This window comes from Mus caroli, unplaced genomic scaffold, assembly GCF_978045245.1.
Source record: "Mus caroli unplaced genomic scaffold, Mus_caroli_1 scaffold_5, whole genome shotgun sequence".
NCBI lineage: Eukaryota > Metazoa > Chordata > Mammalia > Rodentia > Muridae > Mus > Mus caroli.
The window spans coordinates 10,293,576-10,315,577 of record NW_028227260.1 but is presented as its reverse complement, the minus strand read 5'-3'; the positions used below and the strand labels follow the sequence as shown (position 1 = coordinate 10,315,577).

Sequence of the window (22,002 nt, the reverse complement as noted above, 5' to 3'; positions counted from 1 at the left end):
TAAGCATTTAAAACCTGTACAAAAAAAAAGTTACTTTAGTTAAACTGAATACATGCTATTTATCTTTATAAAAATGCAACTGTAGTGTAACTTTTAATATCCTTTTTATGGAGGACTTCCAAAGTTCCCACAGAGGTCATAATTTGGCCCTGGATGCTACTGGTTTGCATAATATCATGGTTAGAAGAAACCCTTATAAATGCAAGTGCAGGTTCCAGTATTAGTAATGAATAGGTGGGTTAAGGTGGGAGCTCTCTTATGGATTTTGTGTTCTTGTGGTCACCCCAAATTCTACTAGAGAAAAGCCACAATGCTGAGGCTTGGAGGGGTTTGAGTGTACAAAGGACTGTAAAATTCATACCATTCTCTGACCTGGTTAAAGTAATTCCTGCCATACCATTCACTCTCAAATATCATCATCCCGTTTTAACAGGAAAAAAAAAAAAAAAAAACTCAGCATCACTGAGGATTCATTAAACCAATGCAGTTGCTTCCTTTGCCTTTTTAAAACATTTTTTAAAGGATTTAGACTTAAAACAATTTTGATGACCAGTAATGCTATTGATTCATACTGTTTATTTATGGGTCACCAACCACGTATTCATCATGTCTGTAACTCTAGTTCTTACACAACCCAGTATCTGGCAAACACTGGGTCCATAATAAATGTTAAATTAATATGTGAATCACATCTTGGTTAGAAATGATATTCTGTTTCTGGACTAATTTTGTCTTTGCTAATGTCCTGCCTTGGGAGTGCCATCTCTGACCTAAACCGCAATCTCCTGAGGCATATTAGGGAGCGTGGTAGCTGTTCCTTCTAAATGCTCCCATTTCTATCAACCACTTTCCCTTTCAGGGCTGTTCTTTTTTGCTTTTAGTCCTAAGGTCTACAATGGTCTCTAGACTCCTGGGAGCAGCAAGGTCCCCACACCTCTGGGCCTTCCCAACAGGAGAGCACGCGGACAGACACACAGACACACACGCATGCACGCACGCGCGCGTACACACACACACACACACACACACACACAGAGAGAGAGAGAGAGAGAGAGAGAGAGAGCGCTTGCCTCCAGCTCCCTAGCCTTCTGTCACCCCGCACCGCCCACAACCACGCCCTCCCCGTGGGCGAGATCACCTGTCCCTCCTCTGCCACCGCCTCCTCGGGTACCCTTTCACACCCCCTCCTGCTCCCCTTCCTCTGCCACCTCCCCCAAGCCCTCCCCTTCCCCGCCTCCTCCCACCCCTTGGTGTATATAGTAAAGGCCAGGCGCTGCACGCAGACACACACTCTCCCGGACACAGGCACACACGCACACACACACACAACCGGCAGTGGTGGTAGCGACAGCGGCTTGGTGACAGCAGCGACAGGGGCTCCCATCCGTTGTGCACCCCCTTCAGGCGCCCAGCGGCGAGGCCAGACCAAGAGAGTTCCCACACTAGCGTCCACCTAGTGGCTTCCTGGAGGCGGCGGCCCGGATCCCGAGGTAGTGGCTGCGGGCACCCCAGTGCGGGTCGGGGTCACTCCCACCCTCCCCAGGCGGACCTGCCACTGGGACACAGGGGGCGCGCCGGGCTGGGCGCGTCTGGCGGGGCCGGGCGCCCGGGGAGGGGCCTGCCTGCTCCTGGGGGCAGGACGGCGCCCAGAGGCCAGGGCCAGCGGGGAGGGCCGGGCGGGGGCGGGGACGCGGGCCGAGGCTACCACTTGTGCGGCTCGCCCAGGCCAGGCTCCCGCTGGCCGGCGCTGCGCACTGGCCGGCCCGGCCGGGGACAGTCGGGAAGGCGGCGCCAGGCGGTGGGGCGGGGGCCCTGAAGTGGGTTTTGGGCCGCCACCCGCTCTGGCACTGGGCATAGAGGGCAGCACGCAGTGCGCTCCGTGCCCGGGCACCGCACCGGGCTTGTCTCGGTATCTGCCATTCTGCCCCAGCCTGGAAAACCAGGCGCCTTCCAGGCCCTTCGAAAGATGGATTCTGTTGACGTATCTGGCGGCCCTGGCGAGAGGGGTGGAAAGTTGGGTTTTGCCAGATCGTGCTGGGATCTTCTTTGTGCCGCTGAGCAAGTCCCGCATCCCGCTGGAGCAGGGTGAGTGCCTGTCGGCGCCCTGGGAGCCCCGGTGCCCCACAGTGCCCAGACACGGGGTGGCCACACCAGCCCCGGCTTTCTGCCATGTTAGGCACCAAGCAGCGTTCTGGCTGCATTTTTTTTTTTTTTTTTTTTTTGTATGCGTGCATTTCAGTGGCGCCTTTTGCTGCGAAGGGAGTTATTGCCTTCCTGCGCGTTGGCTCCCCCAACCCCAATCCCCGGGGTTGGGGCTTGCTCTGTGTGTTTGTTGTTTGCCATTTAAAACCCTACTATTGTTCAGGATAAGCTCCGCCTGGGTGGGGAAATGGCATCCCACCACAGTTGTTGGCGAGGGGTCGAAATGTTGCCAAACAGCTGCTGCTTTGTGTTTCCCTATCCGAAGTCCGCGGAGTGGGTTTGGGGCACGATGGATGGTGGAGAGACAGATAGGGCATGAAGGGAGACCGTGGCTTTGCGAAGAGTGACTTGTCACCCACCCCATGATGCTCAGTCAACCTCCCTTCTGACTGACAAACTTTTATAAATATTTCTCTTTTGGAAGAGAGAAGCCTAATGAATTTAGCCGTTTTTTTTTAAAGGCAGCAATCCAGCTTTAACAATGGTTTGGGAACTTAATCAATGAGAAAGGGAGGGGAGGAAAAGAAGGCGCTGGCACCAAAGCTGGGAATGTGGCTGCTTCTTACAGAGTCAGGTAAAAGGGGGCCAGGGCTGGGCAGGGCAGGGCACAGCGCCTAGGTGGCCACATTCCTAAAACTATCAGTTGTTCTTACCTGTATCCGCTGGTACCACCCACCCTTGTGCCCTCACCTCTGGGCTGCCCGGACCTGGCAATAGGCTTGAGAGGCGGCTTGCAGCAGGGAGAGGGCCAGCCTCCCTCATCTGGCGTTTTTTAAGGATGTGTAAATATTTTGCTGAGGATAAGTGACATCAACAGAATGATATTCCACAGAGCCCGGGTGTGCAGCGATGATAAATAGATACAGCCAAACAAAGTTTTGATAACCGCATATTCTCATGGCTCACTCTGTTTCGTTTGGTCTTTGTTTTTGTTGGTTTAGCATTATCTCGCATCCTCTGGTGTGATCTCTTTATTTAGCCAATTCTTGGAAGCTTCTCCTTAGAACATAGAGAAAAGCAGCCAGCAGAGAAAAAACAATTCTTAGCCTCTCCTGCACCAGGCAGATTTTTCTTTGCTTTCCCAGGATCTCTTTCCCACCGTTTTCTAGCTGTCTTCCCTTCTCTCCTTTAGAGTCATCACAATTGCGTGCTGGTAGACCAAGAGACTTCAGCTAACTTTGAAAACGAACTGTTGTGGCAGAGCCTTTGTTACAGTGGTATACCAGGGGACAGTAGAGAGGCTAGTGGGGAGGGAGCACCTCCCTAGGGTAGCACTATGCACCTATACCTTGATTTTTCTGGGTATTTTTTCCCAGAAGAGAAATGTGGGGAGCTGTGCTAGTTTCAGAAGCAAGGATGAGTTCGAAGGCACAGAATCATAAGCCATTAGTCTGGTAACATCCCAGTTTCTCTGGCCCTTAGGAGCTCAGTGAAGCTATACCCCAAGTTTAGACAGCCCCATACCCTCCCCACAGACACACTGTATTCTGAAAATGGCTATTTCCCTTCTCAGCCTGACAGATGTCCACTGGGTACATGCATGCCCAAGGTGGCCATGGCCCTTTGAGTCAAGTCACACTGAAACTTGTGGAGCAGGGAGCTGTTGACTGTTTTGGCACCAACTCAGAGGATCATTCAGCCTATCCAAGGAGGCTCCTTTATTATTCAAAGAAACCAAGACCACATGCAGGGACGGTTGGCCCCAGGAAAACCTGCTCATCCCAGGAGCAAATGAGAAAACAGTTTCCCTGGTGGTGTCCACTGCTTGCTTGAGAGCAGGTTGACGGGTGGGCACTTCGGCAAGAAGTATAAAGTCAACTACAGCGTCTTTTATCCAGAAAACAAACAAGCAAACAAAAGAGCAGAAAAAAAGAAAGAAAGAGAAAGAAGAAAATAAAAACAAACAACATAAGTTTGGGGGTATGTGAGTAAATGTAGCCTGATGGCTCCAGTGTCAGCAGCCAAAAGAGTCTAGTTCCAATGACCCAGGAACTGGGAGACTCTTGACCCAGAATGGAGCTATTCTGTATATGCAGACAGCCACACACAGGGTGTGCTCAGAAGCCACAGGAAGCAAATTGCAAGTGTCTGTTCTCTGGCTCCTCCTCTGACCTTAGATTAGTGGGGAGGAGGGAAGTAGAGGGAAATAAATTGGAAAGGAAGCTAACATTTGTTCTTGTCCTGTCTGCCAGACACTGAATATGTGGCAAACCTTCTCTGTGACCCTGTGACCCCAGCGAAGCATTATTTAACAGATAATTCTCAGAGAAACTGTCAGTAGTCCTGATCTGATTCCAGTCTTTGGTGTTTATGATTTAAACAGCAATATGTCTCTCTGCCCCTGCTCAAAGCCCCTTATTTATTTCTCCCAAAGGCCAGAGTCCTCAACCCATACCTCTTTCATAAAATATAGTACCTAAATTAGTGTGGTGTCTGTGAGTGTGTATGTGGGTGACCCTCCAGTGGAGGCCCCCTCTTCACCTCTGTTGTGCACATGTGCCCAGTAGAGCCAAACCAGTTCCTAATTCAGGTGGTGCCCTTTCATTTAAGAACCCACAAAGCCTACTATTATTAGCTAAATGAAAGTTGAGTGACCAAATGATGGAGTCGATGGAGTGAACAGTTGCAGAGAGGGAGCCATAAATCATTGTCAAGGGAGACAGAGCAAGAGAGATCCAGGGGTTTGTATGTTTGATGGGGACTCATAGCTTTTGGTGTCATGCTCCTGTTGGAGCCCCGTTCTGACAAACCCAGGTTTAATCCTTACAGCACTTATGTGAGACTGTGCGAACAGATTATTAATTTCATTGTACAGTTAAGGGGCCTGAGATGCTTGAGGTGCATGGTGGCACCAAATGGTAGGTGAGTTTTAATGCTTTGTTATTTCTCAAATACTAAATAAATATGAGGAGGGGATTTGCTGTGCAATTCCTTGGACCTCCTTCCAACCAGATGACAGCCTCTAGACCTTAGCAATTCCAGAACCACCAAAGAGTCAGGATTTGAATGCATAAAATGAGGGGCTTTGGACTGCTGCCTCTCTGATCAGAATGTGAGGAGGACCTCAGAGAATGAGGCTTTCTACGAGGAGGAAGATGGCTAATTGCTCTTTTCCCATGCACAAAAGCCTGTGTGGGCTTCTGAATTAAGCTTGATTTGGGGATCAGAGTGCCATCCTTGCTGTAGAGTTGGAAGCTCTTTGTCTTTGGAGAATGCCTCTGATTGCCACGTCTCCCTCCCACCTGATCATCTGCCTGGGTGCCTATCATCCCATTCTTTCTGCACTCATGGCCTCTCTTCTGTGACTCACAATTTTTGATGAGCCTCTTGAGTCTACTGCTCTCCTCTGTCTTCTGAGGGCAGCTGGTGAGAAGGCCATTTTGGCAGCCACGTTAGTCCTTCTGGATGTCACACATGACCCTCCTCTTTCTTGCCAAGAACACACAAAAACACATATGCATGCACAGGCACAGGCACAGACACAGGCACATGTAATTTGATCATGTTTCTGTTTCTGTATCAGATTCACCAAATTAGATTGCTAACCCACAATTGTTATTGGAAGATGTGCTTGGCTTTGGTGATTTTCTATCACAGCTCCTGCCTTGAACAAATCAGAACAGTTAAGGTGGAGATAGCTCAACCAGCAGCTGCCTAGAGCAATACTGGTTGTACTTAGTGGTTTCCCCACATCTGTGGGACCTCTGCTGAGATATATGCTTGATCTGTTTTAGTTTGTTTGGGCTACTGTAACCAAACTGGCTAAACTACATGTCTTTGAGCAATGGAAATTTATCACAGTTCCAGAGACAGTGAGATCCAGGATCAGTTTGCTATCAAACTCAGCATCTGGTGAAGGCCTTTAAAATTCATAGACAGTGATTTCTCACTGTTCTCTCCCATGGTAAAAGGCCCAAGTGAATTCTCTGGACATTTCTGTTTCTCTGTCTGTCTGTCTGTCTGTCTGTCATCTCTGGAGCGAGAGACTGGATATCAGGGCCTTGTGCATATGAGGGAACTATTTTACCACTGACTTACCTCTCTTCGCCTCTGAGGTCCCTTTATAAAGGCACTAATTCCCTTTGATGGGGGTTCCGCTCTCATGACCTAATCATTTCTTGGATGTCCCCACCTCTTAATGCCATTACCTTGTGGATTAAGATTTTGACAAATGAATTTTAGGGGTGGCACATCAATCTTCAGATCATGCAGCTTTTCTGGGCATTTCTTAAATGCCCATTGGAATCTCCACTGGGCTTCCAGAACATCCCAGTCTTCATAGTTTCCATTTCTATTGTTATCATCAGCTTTAAGAATTCCATACATATGAGAATTTCAGAGCACACCCTTTTCATGCCTGTCACCCTCCCCTCCCCACAGCTTTTCAGCCTTTCAGCTCAGCACTAATAGAATTTCTTAATGGTCATATTCTATATGAGTACTGTAGCATGCAAAAGCCATTGGTACAATGGCTATGGACTGCTTGAGAGGCAGCTTGTCCCAAATTAGGTATGCTGTAAGTGCAATCTATCACTGGATTTCTGAGAGTACAAAAAGAATGCAAAATAGTTCATCTGGTGTTTGAAATATTGTGATGTGGTGAAATTATATTTTGGATATATTGGTCAAGAGACATAGGATTAAAATTAATATTGCTTGTTTCTTTTAATTTTGAATGCGACTACTAGCATATTCTAGAGTGCTCATCTATTTCTGTCAGACACCAGTGCCCTGGAGCATACTACCCACCAATGTTGTGATGTCATGGTACCTGCAAATATGCTAGAGAGTGGGGAGTTAAATACCTCTGTCTCTGTGACAGATGGGAGGTCTTGTGCTGACTCAGTATGCACAATGGCTGACATTAGAAGATCGTGATTTTTCAGTAACTAAGGAGCCATTTGGGGAGTTCCCCACCAGGCATGCCAGTGATTCTGTTCTGAGAATCGTCATGGGCTGCAAAAACCCACTGCAGAATTCAAGGCAGGGTAGGAGCCTAAAGGTTAGACTATTAGCTTGAACAAAATGGCTTCTTCCTTTTCTTTTGCTCTTGCTTCTCCAAAACACCCAGCCTATGCGCACATTCTTTGGAGAATTAACTCCTGCCTAGACCGCTGACTTCTTTCACACCTGCCCTAGTAACAGCTTAAAGTCTTTCTCAGGGCTTTGTGCTTGGAGAAGAATGTGCCAAGTAGATAGGCTCATGCTAAGAGTAGGTTGTTTTGAGCTGGGGCCATCCTTAAAGAAGAAAAGAAAATTCACACTCAGTCATTTTCTGACAGCTTCATGTGAGCAACAACAAAGATACAGTTTCTGTACGGAACACAGAGTGATGTCAAAGAAACCCAATATCACTCGCCCTGATGATACCACAAATAAGGCTACCTGAGGAAACCCTGGGAGTGGGAGAAGGGGTTTCAGCTGGCACTGTGGGATCATCTCAGCCATGCCCATGCATTCCTGGGCCCTTCCCTGGGTGCTAGGCAAGGCCTGAATAGATGGGAGAGGGATGGAAGAATGAACTTGGGACCGTGGTGATTTATAGGTCGGGCGCCTGTGGCTCTGGCTCCTGAGGGCGCTGCCCCCGCAGGGAACCCTTGGCTGACCTCCTCAGGCTCCTCGGAAGGAGCTGCTTTTGTTTCCCATGGCAGAAGCAGACTGTTTACTGGAGCGCAGGAAGAATCCGACATTCTGGTGAAAAATAATTCATTAACAGCCAGGGTATTACCAGTTCCCTGGAAAAGCTTCTCCAGCTGCACTAGAGCAACTGTTCTTTTTCAGCAACAGAGCAAGCCTTGCTGGCAGCCAAGACTGGGTGTGTTGGGGGCGGGGTTTTTTTTGTTGTTGTTGTGAATATTATTTTTGCCTTTGTATGTATGGCCACTTTTGCCTTATAATTCTAAGAAAGAAACAGAGGTCTAGGAGAGTCCAAACGACACATGTGTCAGGCTGCCTATCTTCACAGATTCAATCCAGCAAATCTAAACTGACTTGAAGAGCATAGGCTCATTCCCCTCCCCCGCAATCTTTCCCCACTTCCCAAGCTGGAAGTACCGCAGATCCACATAGAATGTTCCACCACCACCACCACCACAACAACAACAACAACAAAAATCCCAGGGAATCACAGCACTTGCTCTTACAAATCTTTGAAAACAAATTGACTGAAAGATCCTCTTCTCACCTTTCCACCACCACACACATCAGGCAGAACTCTCTATCTTGGCTCTGTGGAATTATTTTGCTTACTATTAATTGGTACAGTTGGCCAAAGTGTGTTATTCATCATCCCAGTTTTGAGGGCATTTGGACAGCCAGACAAGCATAACCAAAAGAATGGGCTGCGTGTTTTGTTCACTAAAGAATGACCTAATCTATATGAATAAAATGAAATGATTCCAGAAGCTTATTATATTCTTCAAAAAAATCTGCTTTTAAGGAATGGTTTTGTCTATTTGTTTGTTTTTGATGCTCATGCTCAGAAGGGTATACCCAGCTAGCAGAGAGAGAGAGAGAGAGAGAGAGAGAGAGAGAGAGAGAGAGAGAGAGAGAGAAAGAATGGCATTTCCTTGTTTTAAACAAAACAACCCCAATTGCAGTTTAAGTGAGACCCAATATATTGATTTTGGTTTTACGTGGAACATAGCTAGACAATCATTTTATTTTATGAGATATTAATTTCCATCTGTTTAGACTGGTGAAATAGGTATTTTAAATACCCCCATTGTCCTGGTATTTCTTTACTGTTCCAAGATACTGGCTAAGAATCTTTTTTATGTATGTGGAACACATGTAAAAACTAACCTTAAATTTGGAAGGAAGTAAATTATTTTCCTTTTGTTGACTGCCAAGATTATGCGTATTAAAGGCTATGTGTCTTTGGCTTTATCCAGAGTCGTATTTTCTCCACATTGGTCCTGTTGACATTTGGGTCGAGGCCAGTCTTTGTTGTGGAAGACTGTTCTGTGTACTCTAGGATGTTCAGAAATCTTCCTGGTATCTCTTCACTGAAGAGCAGTAACATCGCCCCATTCCCTATCCTGAACTCTGTTAATAAGACCCATTTGTGACAAAATCACCACAGGTGATAAACACTGGCATAGAGCAAAATTTAATAAGTAATTTGTGGTTTTCAGAAAATTCGATTTGTTTTTTGGAAAATTTTCAATTTGCAATGTCCCTCCTCTGAATTCTATATATACAATTCATTGTGGGGGGTAATTAATTAGCAGTTTGAAGTGGGTCATGTGTTTGATTTTAATTGTGGAAGGATCTATAAGATTTCTAAGCATTGAGGATTTTTTTTCTAACTTTTTTTAGGCAGGCAATTGAGTAAGCCATAGGTGAGTGGAGGGCATGTTGTGGGAGCTTGCAGCTTCCCTGAGTAAGAGAACAGGATTATTCTCTCTTATTTCTTTTTTATACATACCTGCTTCCAGGTATGACATCAAAGGCACTAGACAGTTTCTTGTACTGCCTCTTCCTCAGCTGTTCTTCTTCCTGTAGCAGCTTTATTTCAGAGCCAATGGATTTAGCCCTTTAGCGGATTTAGGAGCTCTGTGCTCTTAACAGGCACATCTCAGACTGCTACATCCCTTTTGCTCACCACTACATTCTGTGCTTCTGGTACTCTTGAGAACAAAAGCCAGTGGTGGGAAGGTGAAACATATTCAGCAATTACGGTGTAGGCTATCCCACCCCTCACATGCTTATTTCTGGTCAGCAACACCTCCAGTTGGGAAATTCTTCCAGGAAAAAGATGCCAGCAGAGGTCCTTTGGATAGCAGGAAAACATGACAAATTATCATCAAGACAATCTCTGAGCCATATTTTTTTAAGGACTAGATATAGAGTCATGCATGTTCCAGAAAAGCATTATGTGGGTAATTCATGTCTTGCCCATATGTGGGAAGGGAAAGATGAAATTGTGGATCCTTCTGAATACAAGGAAAACCTTCCCAGCTTACCCTGGCTATACCAGTCTCACAGAGTGGAAAGATTGCACAGGGATGCTTGTAGAGAGGCAGGTGTTCAGACAGGAAATCATTTGGGGATGGTGCATTTTGTAGCCACTCCTATTAGGCTTAGCTTTTCCATAGAGAGTATCATCTGTGGTATTCAGAAAGTCATATACAGAAGAACTCCCTGGTAGGCTTAGCTGGTACATGAGGATGGAAAGATGCATGCTCAGTGACTTGCCAAGGCCACATTCCTTGGTGAGTTGTAGCTTTGATTAAAGAGTAGACGAGTCTTCCCTATTGCTGAAAGGGAAAAAGCAATAAGCTTGCAGTAATCCACACTCTGCTAGACCCAGGTAGATAAATCATTGATTTGCAGCAGGAGACACTTGATCATTCTGAGTTACCAGTACCTTACAGATCAGGGTGATGGTTGCAACTCTGAAAGAGGAAGCAGGATCATAAATCTGGGCTTTAGAGGCTGGTGGCATAGTGTAGAGGCCACTGGGACCACTGGTGTGTGCTGCAGAAACAAACAGACAGGGCTGAGTGGTATGTTGTTCCTCAAAATAATGGCAATGAAAATGGCTGTGAAAAACATTTAGACCCTTGTCATAAAAATGCAAACAGTCTTCCTGCTATAGTAAAAGGGTAAATAAACTCTATTGCAGCTGGATTAAGCAGAAACAGATTTGAAAATAGCATGTTTTTTTTTTCTTTCTTTTTCTGAGACACTTATTTATAGCAGGTTGGGCAAAGGCTGTCACTATCTTTTGTGACTCCGGAAGAGTGTTTTCCAGATGGTCCTTGATGTTTTTCTCTTTATTAAGTTTAGCTGAACACGCCTCACTTGTGAAGGGTCATAGAAACCTGTGCTATTATTTTTATTCAGATCACAGTAGCCATTGATTGGCTAACAAATCAATGGATAGAAAATGGCTGAACCTGTGCTGATAAATTTCCTTGTGTATTTTATAAATAAGACAAGTGTCAAGGAAACACAGAGTGTGGGTGCTCTTTTAACTTTACATATATCAGGGCTTTGAAGACTATACAAGGCTATGTTTCCTATACATTTTGCAATTATTTCTTCTAATACAATGCTCTCCTCTTTGCTAAAACTCAGCATCATGGCTGTTTTCCTTTCCAACATCTAAAAAATTCATGGATACATTTCAGATTGAGCAATTAGCTCTGGCTGCAATTTCTCTTCGTGTTAAACAAACTTCATAACCCTTCACACTGAATATGAAATTATTAAATGTGAAAATACCAGTGTGAGATCATTTGTCTTAAGATCTTTTGTGGTATATCACTTGCTGGGTTTTGTTTGTTTTGCTTTGTTTCGTTGTTTGCTGTTTTGTTTAGTTCTGTTTTTTAAGAAAAGAAAGAAGATTCTTCTTTGTTCTTGCAGATGGGACAAACCCACTCCAGGTCCTCCCGCTTGGTGAACACTTTTTGTAACTGAGTAGCTGGATCTGAGGTCAGTAGAGCTGTCTTCGGAGTCTGTCCATTTTTTCTTAGTATTAAATTCTCTTATGATGGATCAAGATAGCCAATGACATCTAGGGTTTAATATCTCTAGTTTACAGAATTAAAAGTTGTCTAATTCTTCTTCTTCTTCTTCTTCTTCTTCTTCTTCTTCTTCTTCTTCTTCTTCTTCTTCTTCTCTCTCTCTCTCTCTCTCTCTCTCTCTCTCTCTCTCTCTCTCTCTCTCTCTGTGTGTGTGTGCACATCTACCTGTGTGTAGGAGTGGCTATTTGAATGCACACATGCATGTGTATTATTGCTATTACATATGTGTATATGGAAGCCAGAAGACACCTGGGCTATTGTTCCTCAGGTACCATCTACCTTGGTATTTAAGACATACTCTCTTACTGACTTGCACTAACCAAGCAAGCTAGGCTAGCTGGACAGAGAGCCTTAAGGAATGCCTCCCCACCCACCCTACCCCCATATACCCCCACTTCACCTCCCCATGCTCTGAGTCTTTAGAATGTGACTTCTGGGGATCTCACTGAAGTCCTTGTGCTCAGGTACTTTAATGAGCTCTCTCTCCAGCATGGATTCTGAATTTAAAAATAGTCATATTTTGTTTTTAGTTATATGTATGTGTGTGCATATATGCATGTAAGTGAGTTTACCCACAGAAACTAGGGGCATCAGATCCCCCTGGATCTAGAATTACAGGCAGAGTGAACTGCCCAATATGGGTGCTGGGAACCAAATTCTGGCCCTCTGCAAGTGCAGTACACTCTTGACCACTGAATCTCTCAAGCCCCCATCCTCCTTATAAGAACATGTTGCTTATCCATAATATTAAGAAGTCTGTGCTTATCTCCAAGGAGCCAGTATATCAGGAAGAGTAGCCTTTGTTAAACTTCCTAAACAGGGAATGAAAAAGAAAGAAAGCCAAATAAACCATGAGCAAGGGGCTTGAGACTGCTACTGCAAGTCCATTAGTCAACTCTCCTGCTCTCTGACCATAGAGAGCCAGTTCTGCATCAAACCCATGTAAAAGAAGGAGTTTCTTCTTCAGAACAATTGGAGGGAAAACTTGGCCCATTGCACACGGATATTCGAGCATTCACCTTTCACCTTTATCTTTGGTTTCTAAATGCCAGAATTGCTGCCAGGCCCATGGGCTTAAATGTCCTTTGCCTTCTCTTCAGCTCTGCCTACCATTGCTATGAATAAAAACTTCAAAAGCATGCCCACCCCACGCCTGGCCCTATCCTCTGTCCTGCTCTGACTGATTCGTGCTTGCTCTCTTAACTGCCGTTCCATGGAACTGTGCCAGCTTCCTTTTGCTAAAGGACTTCCCAGGTAGCGTTATCATAGCAGAAGGATTTATTCTCAGGGAGTTAAAATAAGGCATTATGCACAAAGCCTCCCTCATCATTTTCCTAACCCCTTCTCCTCATAGATTCCTGGCTGGCCTGCAGTCAGGTGTCCTAAGAGGTTATCTTCACATTGTACAACTGGTCTGAGCTGGGTTATATTTAGCGCACATGCAAGTCAGGGTGGAAATGAACAACAAGAAGGTCTCAAGAATTCTTGGGCATTTCTAGGTGGGAAAACCCATGAAGTATTAAGTATAATGTCATTGCATTGGCCGTTCCAGGCATTGTGGAGTTTAGTGACAAAGAAAGACAGAAAGATTGACAGACACAGAAAAAGGGGACAAGGAGATGGAGATGGGGGAGGAAGAAAGAGAAAGGAGGAGGAAGGAAAAAGAAAAGCCCCTCACCAAATGAGGCTTTCTGGTTTCAAGAATGACTAACTGCACATGGCCCATTCCTCTCAGTCAAGATGCCACCTCTTGAACCTGCTAGCAAGGAATAAATGCTGCTTTAGCATAGCACTGTCCCCTTGTCCTGTCAAAAACTGATGCTTGCACAAGCTCGGACATCAGTGCTAGAAGCGCTGAAGCTAAAGCCCATCTTAAGCAGTGTAGCTTGTCCATTACATTCAGAAAAAGCTCCAATGATTACTCAGAAAATCATAATAGCAGTGTTCCCTGTCTCCTACCAAATTCCTGCTTGGGGGAGAGGGAGTGCTACCCGGCGATTTCCATGTCATTTCATTTCTGCAAGGTAAATAGCTGAAGCCCCATTTCACAGAGGAGTGCTCAGGGGTTCGGGGAGGATTAGTAATTGGCACAAGATCAAACTATTCACACACCTTAGAGCTTGGATCTTAGACATATGCTCAGTAGAACTCTCCCCAGTGATAGAAGGATGATGCACTGTTCATTTTAGTAGCTGTTACCCATGAGCACTAGAAAGGTGGCTAATGTGAAGAAGGTCTGAAGTTTTAATTATGCTCACCTCATGTGGCTAGGCAGAACTGCACTGGAGAGTGCAGTACTGCAAGGTACTGATTTCATGGTCATAAGCTACCTCTCTGCTCTCTGCCTTATGTGCCCTGTTGACTCCTCCTCCCTCCTGATCCAGAACAGTCTATCCTTTCCTGGGAGCTCAGTGTGTTCTAATGTGCTTTTGAATCGCCCCTACCCCACCTCCACCCCATCCCCACCCCGTGTTGCAGATGGCCCTGTAGTCCCTGGCTCTGAGCAGCTGAGAGAATCTTATTTCCTGCTGTTGTGCTAGGGAGCTGACCCTTCATCCAGTCCCACCTTTGTTTGGGGAACAGCTGGATTTAATGCTGAATCTGACAACTGTTCCAGAAAGTACTGGCTTTACTCTGGGCAGTTGGGGTTGGGGGTGCATGTTGTGGAAAGCCAGGAGCAGGATGGAGGAAGAGACAAGGTCTCTAGGAATGGTCTGAGCACCCTGGTGAGTGAGAGCATACCCTGCCAGAGTGAACCATTTGCTGTCCCATCTGCTGCTGTCTGTGATCAAATGGGGACAGAAGACTTAGCTAGGAAAGGAGATGAGTGAATCCAGTGAGACAGATAACAAAACTGAGTTCTCCTCCCTGTTCCCCCAGTGAAAGTCTGTTCATTTTGGAGGGCAAAAGCTACAAGCCCCAGGCCTGAAAAGGCAGATGTGGCCTGTGTTGATTCTTGATCAAAAACATTTTGAATAGTGTTGGTTTGAACACTATTAAGGCTTCTCTTGTTTAAAAGGCAACAGGTGGAAAGAAAGCTACAGTTTCTTATGAAAGTAAAGGCTAAGGCATGTTTCTTTGGAATGATGTGGTAATGTGGAATCATCTTCATAAGTATATACAAATCTACTTTTGTTTTTATTTTTTCCAAGAGAATCTATGCCTGGTTTCTTTTCTCTCTGTGTCTTGCCCGTTGTTTTCTCTTTTCTTTTTGATTTTGGTTGTGTTTTGAGAGCAAGAATCATATGTCATTCCTGTGGCTTGGTCTCATCCCAGTGTTCATTCTCTCGAGCCAGGCAGCACTTCCTAAAGCCTGTTTCAATCATGATCTCCAACAATCCCATGTTTTCTGGCTCCTGACACATAGCATCTAGATGCAGGCAGTAAGTTCTCAAGGCCTCCTTTCCATTGTCATAGGGTGTCTGCCCCTGCTAATTGAAGGGAAAATGTGAGAGTCGTGTGCTTTTGTGTACGTTCATCTTCCCACCTTTTCATTCCATGCTGCCTCGCCATAAATGGGCCTAGCCATTGAGGACACTCCTATGAATCATCAGCCCTGGATTTCACTAAGCTTTGTCACTCCGTTCACCACGACTGAGCTCACCTTCCTTTACTGACTGACCTCCATCTGCTTTCAGCTCTCTCATAGCACTTGGAACGTGAAGCTCTTCACCTTTCATCCACGTGGGACATGTTCCGTGGTTGCTTCAAATGCATTGCTTCCCTCTTTCTTTCTATGGTGGGCCAGGCTTAATGATTTATCCTCTTTTTTACCCCTTTCCAACACTACTGATGGTGGAAGTGAAGGACTGACTGCTCATTCTCTAAATCTAAGGGGAGTTGAAAGCTCCTGACCAGAATCTAATATATATGCTTCTACTGAAATGACATATCACCTGTGAGAAACATATGTGTGTGTATATATATATATATATATATATATATATATATATATATATATATTTGTGGATAAGAAAATCAAGGTGGCCCAAGAGTAGGCTTAGAAAAGGTAGTCACATGCAGATCAAATAGTTCTTGTTATTATTGATCAAGGACTTGGACTTAATCCTGAGCAGTATCAAGGAGGCCATTGACACTATCTAACTTATGTATTTGATCTTTCTTGTGGTAGGGAATGAACCAAAGTGAAAAGCTGGAGAAGGAGTGTGTGTGTGTGTGTGTGTGTGTGTGTGTGTGTGTGTGTGTGTAGCAAACAGGCCCCATTTCTGTGATCCAAGAAGGGAGACAAGTAATAATAGAAGCAATATAATAACCCAAGATGGTGGGGTGAGAGTTGAATCCAGAAAAAAATTAATAAGCTATGTCTGGGACTTGGGAATGGCTGGCAGCTAGAGTACACTCTCAGCATCATGACTCCTATCTTGTAGGCCCTTCGGTGGGCCAGAGACTCAGTAGGAAGAGAGTGTGTACCTTCTCTGTGCAGTCAGGAGTAATGGAAGCCTAGTCTTAGGTTATTAGTCATAAAATCTTGGGGTGACCCATGTCATCTTTTGAACCCCTAGTTCTAAATAAAGTTCCATTAAAACAAAAAACAACAAAAAAATGAGTGGATCAGAAAATTAAAAATACTCTGGGTCATAACCAAATTGGACAGACACGGGCATACCCAAGAGCACCAGTCCTTGGCAGCCTCAAATAGACTTTAAAAATACATACATTTTTCAGTAGGTCAGCTTCTTTAAACGTGCAGGCATGTAAATGATCTTGCTGGTTCAGGCTTTGAACAGAGTCGGCTAATAAAAGAGAGTTGGCTGGTGGCCTACCACTAGCATGAGTGGCCATCTGTCAGATTTTTTTCCCTCTGATTAAGAAAGGTTCCTAGGACATGAGACTTTCAGTTTCAAAATCCAGACAGTCCCAAGGAAACCAGGAGGAGCAGCTCAGCATTCCTAGAAAAGACTCATTTTTATAGGACCACCGAAAAGCTGGATCATCCAGCAACATCCAACCACTCAGACCTCCATTTCTAAAGTGACTGTAATTCTCCATTACTCATAACTCGTACCAAACCACATTACAATTCTAAAGTTTGCAGAGGCTTCCCTTCCCCACCTCCATCACAACTATTTCTCTTACAAAAATGAACATCAGGAAATAAACAGAAACCATGTTGAAAATGGCAGGGCGAGGAGAACACTTGAAACAGGGAATTAATAAAAGGGATTCTTCCTCTTTGAGGCCTGGTATAAGCCTTCAACTACATTCAGAACAGAGGAAAAAGATACGAGAAGAAAGAAGTATCATACATGAGTAAAATTGTGTGTGTGTGTGTGTGTGTGTGTATCAGTTAGACATCAGAAAAAGAAAATTTAAATTAAAAAATGCATCAGAGGGAGACAACGTACTCATCTTAAAATACGAGTTCATTCTTCTGGTGACCTCGGAACCCTCCACAGCAGGAATGAATGGGGCAGACACTCTAGAATCAATCAGTTCAGAGAAGTAGTACAGAGGAGAAAATAGGACTAGGAGCAGAAAAAGGGAAGAATGAGATTCCCCCCCCCCCCCCCACACACACACACACATGCCTCAGGAAGCAAATGGATAGATAACAAAAGCCCCAGTGGGAATTGAGTCTGTGGAAAGACAATCTTTTAGGGTACTACAATGTCCTAATATGATCCTGTGGGTAACCCTGAGCTTTTCCATTTATCTCTGTCCTTCCTTCTGGACCACTTTGGAAGGAATGGACAAATAGCCTGCAGGGCAAATAGCCTACAGTATATTCTTCCCCAGGAATAAAGGGCACAGTGAGTGAAACCTTAGTACCATCAGCATTTTACAAAGGTTTTCGAAGTTCGGATATGGTTTCAAGAGGTCAAACTTTTTAAGTACTAGGATAGCACAGCTCAGTCCTCTCTGGTTACTGCTTTTCGTTTTGAACATAATGGCTATCGAGATGGGCAAAGCCCTCACCATGATCCATCCTGGATATTTATTTTCAGATTTTTTTTTGTCAAAAATCATGAGAGATACATACAGGGACAAAGCCACATATTACCAAGTCTACAGCTTGAAGAAGTTCCACACACAGCACACCAGTGTCACCAGCACCCCAATGGAGACAAAGGCTGCCCCAGACTCCAGCATTCCCTCAATCCCTCTTCACCGCCCTTGTCAACAATAGCTTAGGTTAGCTATGTTGAACACAAGAAGTTGTTTGATTGCTGGGATATGTTGTGCTTTGGGGCAGTGTCTCTCACCATAGTCCTGGCTTTCCTGGAACTCACTATGTAACTCAGGCCGGTCTCAGACTTCCGCAGTTCTCTTGCCTTGGTACCTTTGGTGCTGGATTTACCAGCATGAACAACCACACCCAGCTGAGAATTTTCACATTGTAATTTGTGGCAGGAGTTCTAGTGGAAAGCAAAGGCCTTATGATTTCTTCAAAGAGGTGGAGACGAAAGACATTTCGCAATGCTTTACTTTCTGGGGCTGCTCGATTTAAGGCTATTAAGCTAGAAGTTTCCAAACTGGGCTCTTGCTGGTCTAGGATTTGAGGGTGACTGGTCTGTAACACCTGGGATTACAGCCAGGCTGTAAGCTAGTCACCTGCTCTTGGCAGCACCTCTGTCACAGGCTTTCTTTATCTGCCTTATCAAAGCCACTGTCAAATCTTTCAGACCCACATGGCTGGAAGCACTGAGCACAGGACAACAAAGTGGCCGATGATAGCCCAAATGTATTGGCCATTTCAGAAACAAGGCCAGGCCCAACCACTGAAATTTCCTAGCCGATGTGAATAATTTTTCTCCAACTTCCAAATGAGATCATGATTCATTAATTTCCAATCCTCACAGTTCTCGTCATATTTCTTTCTCCATGTGCTTTCTGCTCCTTTTTCTTTTTGCTGCAGGAGGCAAACAGCACGGAGGCAGGAATAAAGCAATGCCACATACATCGTAATGCGTCTGGAGCAGCATCAGAAAAGGACTTATTTGTTCTCCTGGGCTATGGAGTGCCGAGTGATTGAACGCGCGCCAAGCTGTCAGTTTTATGAAACAAATTCCCTAACCCCCTTGGCCCAGAGCTTTGCTCAGTCTGAGATGGAAAAGAAATAACTTTTAATAGAAAACTCATTGCTAAAATCTAAGATAAGATTTCAGGGTTACTTTCCTCCTAAGGATAAAATGAAATATCGAAGTAAGCATTGGATGGCAGAGAAAGGGGGGCAGGCTATTAGGGGACCTACTTTTTTTCAGTTCTTGGTTAATACACTGCTAATAAAAACATTTAGACTTTTGTGATACATAATGCATTTTTATTCCTAGTGAGCTGGCCTGTTTGTATACACAGATGTTTCCTGTGGTCTCTCTATCATAGCTGCTATTGCTCTAAAACAATATTTCGAGCAGGAAACAGAATCATGTTAATAACCTAGGCCCCTCACAGATCCCGTTAGTTTGAGTGAGGATATTTTCATTTCTAGGTATGATACTTAAGGAAATGGGGTGGGGAAATCTTTTATTCAAGAGCATGGAAGACACTTTGATAAAAAGCCAGTGCAAGCAATGCAGTGTAGGGAGACACTAAGCAGTTCTTCCCTGGCCTTTGAGATTAAACCTGACTGATTCATCCAGGCTTGTTCATTGCCGAAGGGCTGCATGGCTTTTCTGTCTCCTTTCTCACTTTGTCAAAGCCACCATAAGTAATGCCTGCCCTTTCATCCAAACCCTCAGTGTGTGCAACTAGGTTTCAGAGCCTTTCCACAGCATTGTCCTCAGAGAGCCACGGCTTCCATTCTAGGACCAAGAACACTGGGGCGACGCAGCTCACCAGCTCAGTTTCTTTGCTACTCTACCAAGGCCATGGAAATAAATTAGAATAACATGCACGGGCGAGTGTGCTAGGAAGGAAAATGAGGTTTTACACATCAGCACTTCAAAAACAAATAGGTGACCCAGTCTTAATTGAAAAATGGCAGAGTGCCCTAATGAAAAGCCAGGCTTGGGATTCATTTCCTTGTATCTCCTCCTGCGGCTACCCCTGTGAGTGAATTCTGAAATGATCAGGCAGCATGTTCAAATAAGATATCATTCAGTGTGACTACAGAAGCGACATATCATCCTGTGTACAGTCTGACTTGCCAATGACTGCTTAAGTACCAGGAAAAGAAAGGATGGAACACAAGGAGGTCTCCTTTGTTTCTTTGCAGTTCTAGTCTCTTTAAACATTCAGTAATTTTTTACGATTATAACATTAAGGTATACTTAAAAATTAAATATAGAAAGATAATAGGAGGAGAATACCATTATAAGTCCTACCACCAAAAGATTGTCTCAATCAGTATTTTTGTTTTATGCCCTTGGAGTCTTCCCTCCCTCCCTCCCTCCCTCCCTCCCTCCCTTCCTCCCTCCCTCCCTCCCTCCCTCCCTCCCTCCCACATAACCTTTACGTACTCCAAGAGTTTGAAAAGTATATCCTACAGCTTAAAGTCTCCTTGTAATTAAATTAACGTACTTCAAAATTCTGCTAACATCCATTCCTCATCATCAGCATGAAGAATGAAGCAGGAACCTAGCCTATTGCCTCACCTGTATGAGCGAAATATTTAGCAAGTGTACTCCCCCTCTTCTATTGGCAGCACCTCAATATTGTTGACTATCAAATCCCTCAGCACCTAGAACAAGCACCTGGCACCTAGCAGTTTCTTAGTAAATACTGTTGAATTAATGAATGGATAATGCCAGTTCATCCTCACATTACTCTTAGGGTGTATGCCTTGTCTCCTGAGGCTGACATCTTTTCACCGTCCCTTACTACCTCTGCACAGTTGTAAGACTGATCTTTAGCTATCTCTTGACAGACTGGGTCTACTCACTCTTATTTCCCATGTCAGAGAATAATAAAAGGAGGCAAGGCCCAGTCTTTGGATGTAGACAGATTGAATTCTCAGATCAGTATGTAAGGGAACAAGTGTCTTTCTCTGGGCCTCAATGATGCCTCTATCCAACAGGCAGTGGCAATGCCTGCCTGGCAGGATGACTGACAAGTATGCACAATGCCTGGTTTACAGGCGGGGTCCAACAAACAAGGTGTGCCAGACATCCTGGAGCATTGCCTTTCTCTCAACATGCCCACCCATTTAATCTAACAAACAGGATGATTTCTGGTGACTAACTTTGTGTTTCCATGACAAAGAAATCAGAGAAATAGAAACTAACTGAGGGCTCTTTCTAATTGTCTGTTTATTGGGCTCCTGCTGTAATTGCACATGCTTCCTCCACAGCAAGACATCAGCTACATTGCACCTCTGCGCTCCTATAGATGTTTCTCTCGCCAGTTAGAGAGTGTGCCTTCCATAGTGGTGTCTGCAGGCTGGGACTCACAGTGCCTATTTCTGAAGAATTACTCAATGTATACTGGTCCAATAGGTATGAATGAATGAATGAATGAATGAAAGAATGAATGAAATATATCATATTGTACACATCTTTCCCTGATATCAATTACCCATATGGACATTATGGGATTTCCTAAGTTAAAAGAGGAGGAAGAAAAAGCAACCAAAGCTTAGAATCATATCTTGAGCACTTGAATCTACGATGGAAGCCTGTGAAATATAGACACAGAAGAATTGTTCCTGCTAAGTGCTGCCTTAAGTGGAAAAGTACTCCCTCTCAGTTTTGATGATCAAGTCCCTGGATTCGATGGATAGCTTGTAAAGTTTGTTTGAAGGAGATGTGGTAATGTGTGTGCAGTAGTTTCTTGTCTGCACTTTGAGCTTGAGTTATATGCATGCTGGCATCTCTTTCATGCAAAATCTGATGAGCTGGCATTTATTTTTGACAGCATCTCAAATCTTGTGAAAGTCAGAGCTGGGGGCTCCCAATACTTTTTAGGTTCATCTCAGATAGTGACAGGACAACCTTGATAATAAAGAGAGTCTTTAAAAGATGTTTTCTTAGAGTTCTTCCAGAATGATAATTTAAAAAAAAATACCATGAAATATCAGTAAAGAAATGAGCCAAGCTTCTCAGAGCAATGGCCTCCTTAATAGTGTCAGCTTTTCTAAGACTGGCCACAGATAAACACACAATCACTGAGGTAGGTTTCCTTCCCTAATTCACAGTGGCAGTGACTGCTGGTCATGTGCCAAAGCATATTTTGTACATCTCCCCTGACACCCAGCTAGACTATGTTTCCTAGCCTCCTGTTTGTTTGCATGTATAATGTGTGCCTGAGTTCTGATCAAAAGGGATAATATGTCACCTCTGGTTCAACCATAAATGCTTCCTAGGTTTTC

The 22,002-nt window shown here is 44.5% G+C and overlaps 1 protein-coding gene across 4 annotated transcripts in view; it reads left to right on the top strand.

The window, feature by feature from the left end:
* Positions 1-1,271: 1,271 nt before the first annotated feature.
* The window catches only part of Rai2 (retinoic acid induced 2), a 62,748-nt gene continuing 42,017 nt past the window's right edge, over positions 1,272-22,002 (top strand). The window contains exons 1-2 of one of the 4 annotated variants that reach the window (XM_029473558.2): positions 1,272-1,490; positions 11,575-11,643. The gene's annotated coding sequence lies outside the window, so the exon portion shown is untranslated. Of the gene's footprint in view, positions 1,491-1,702; positions 2,086-11,574; positions 11,644-22,002 lie in introns of those variants that run through there. The other 3 variants (XM_029473557.2, XM_021153461.2, XM_021153460.3) reach the window with 3 other exon arrangements.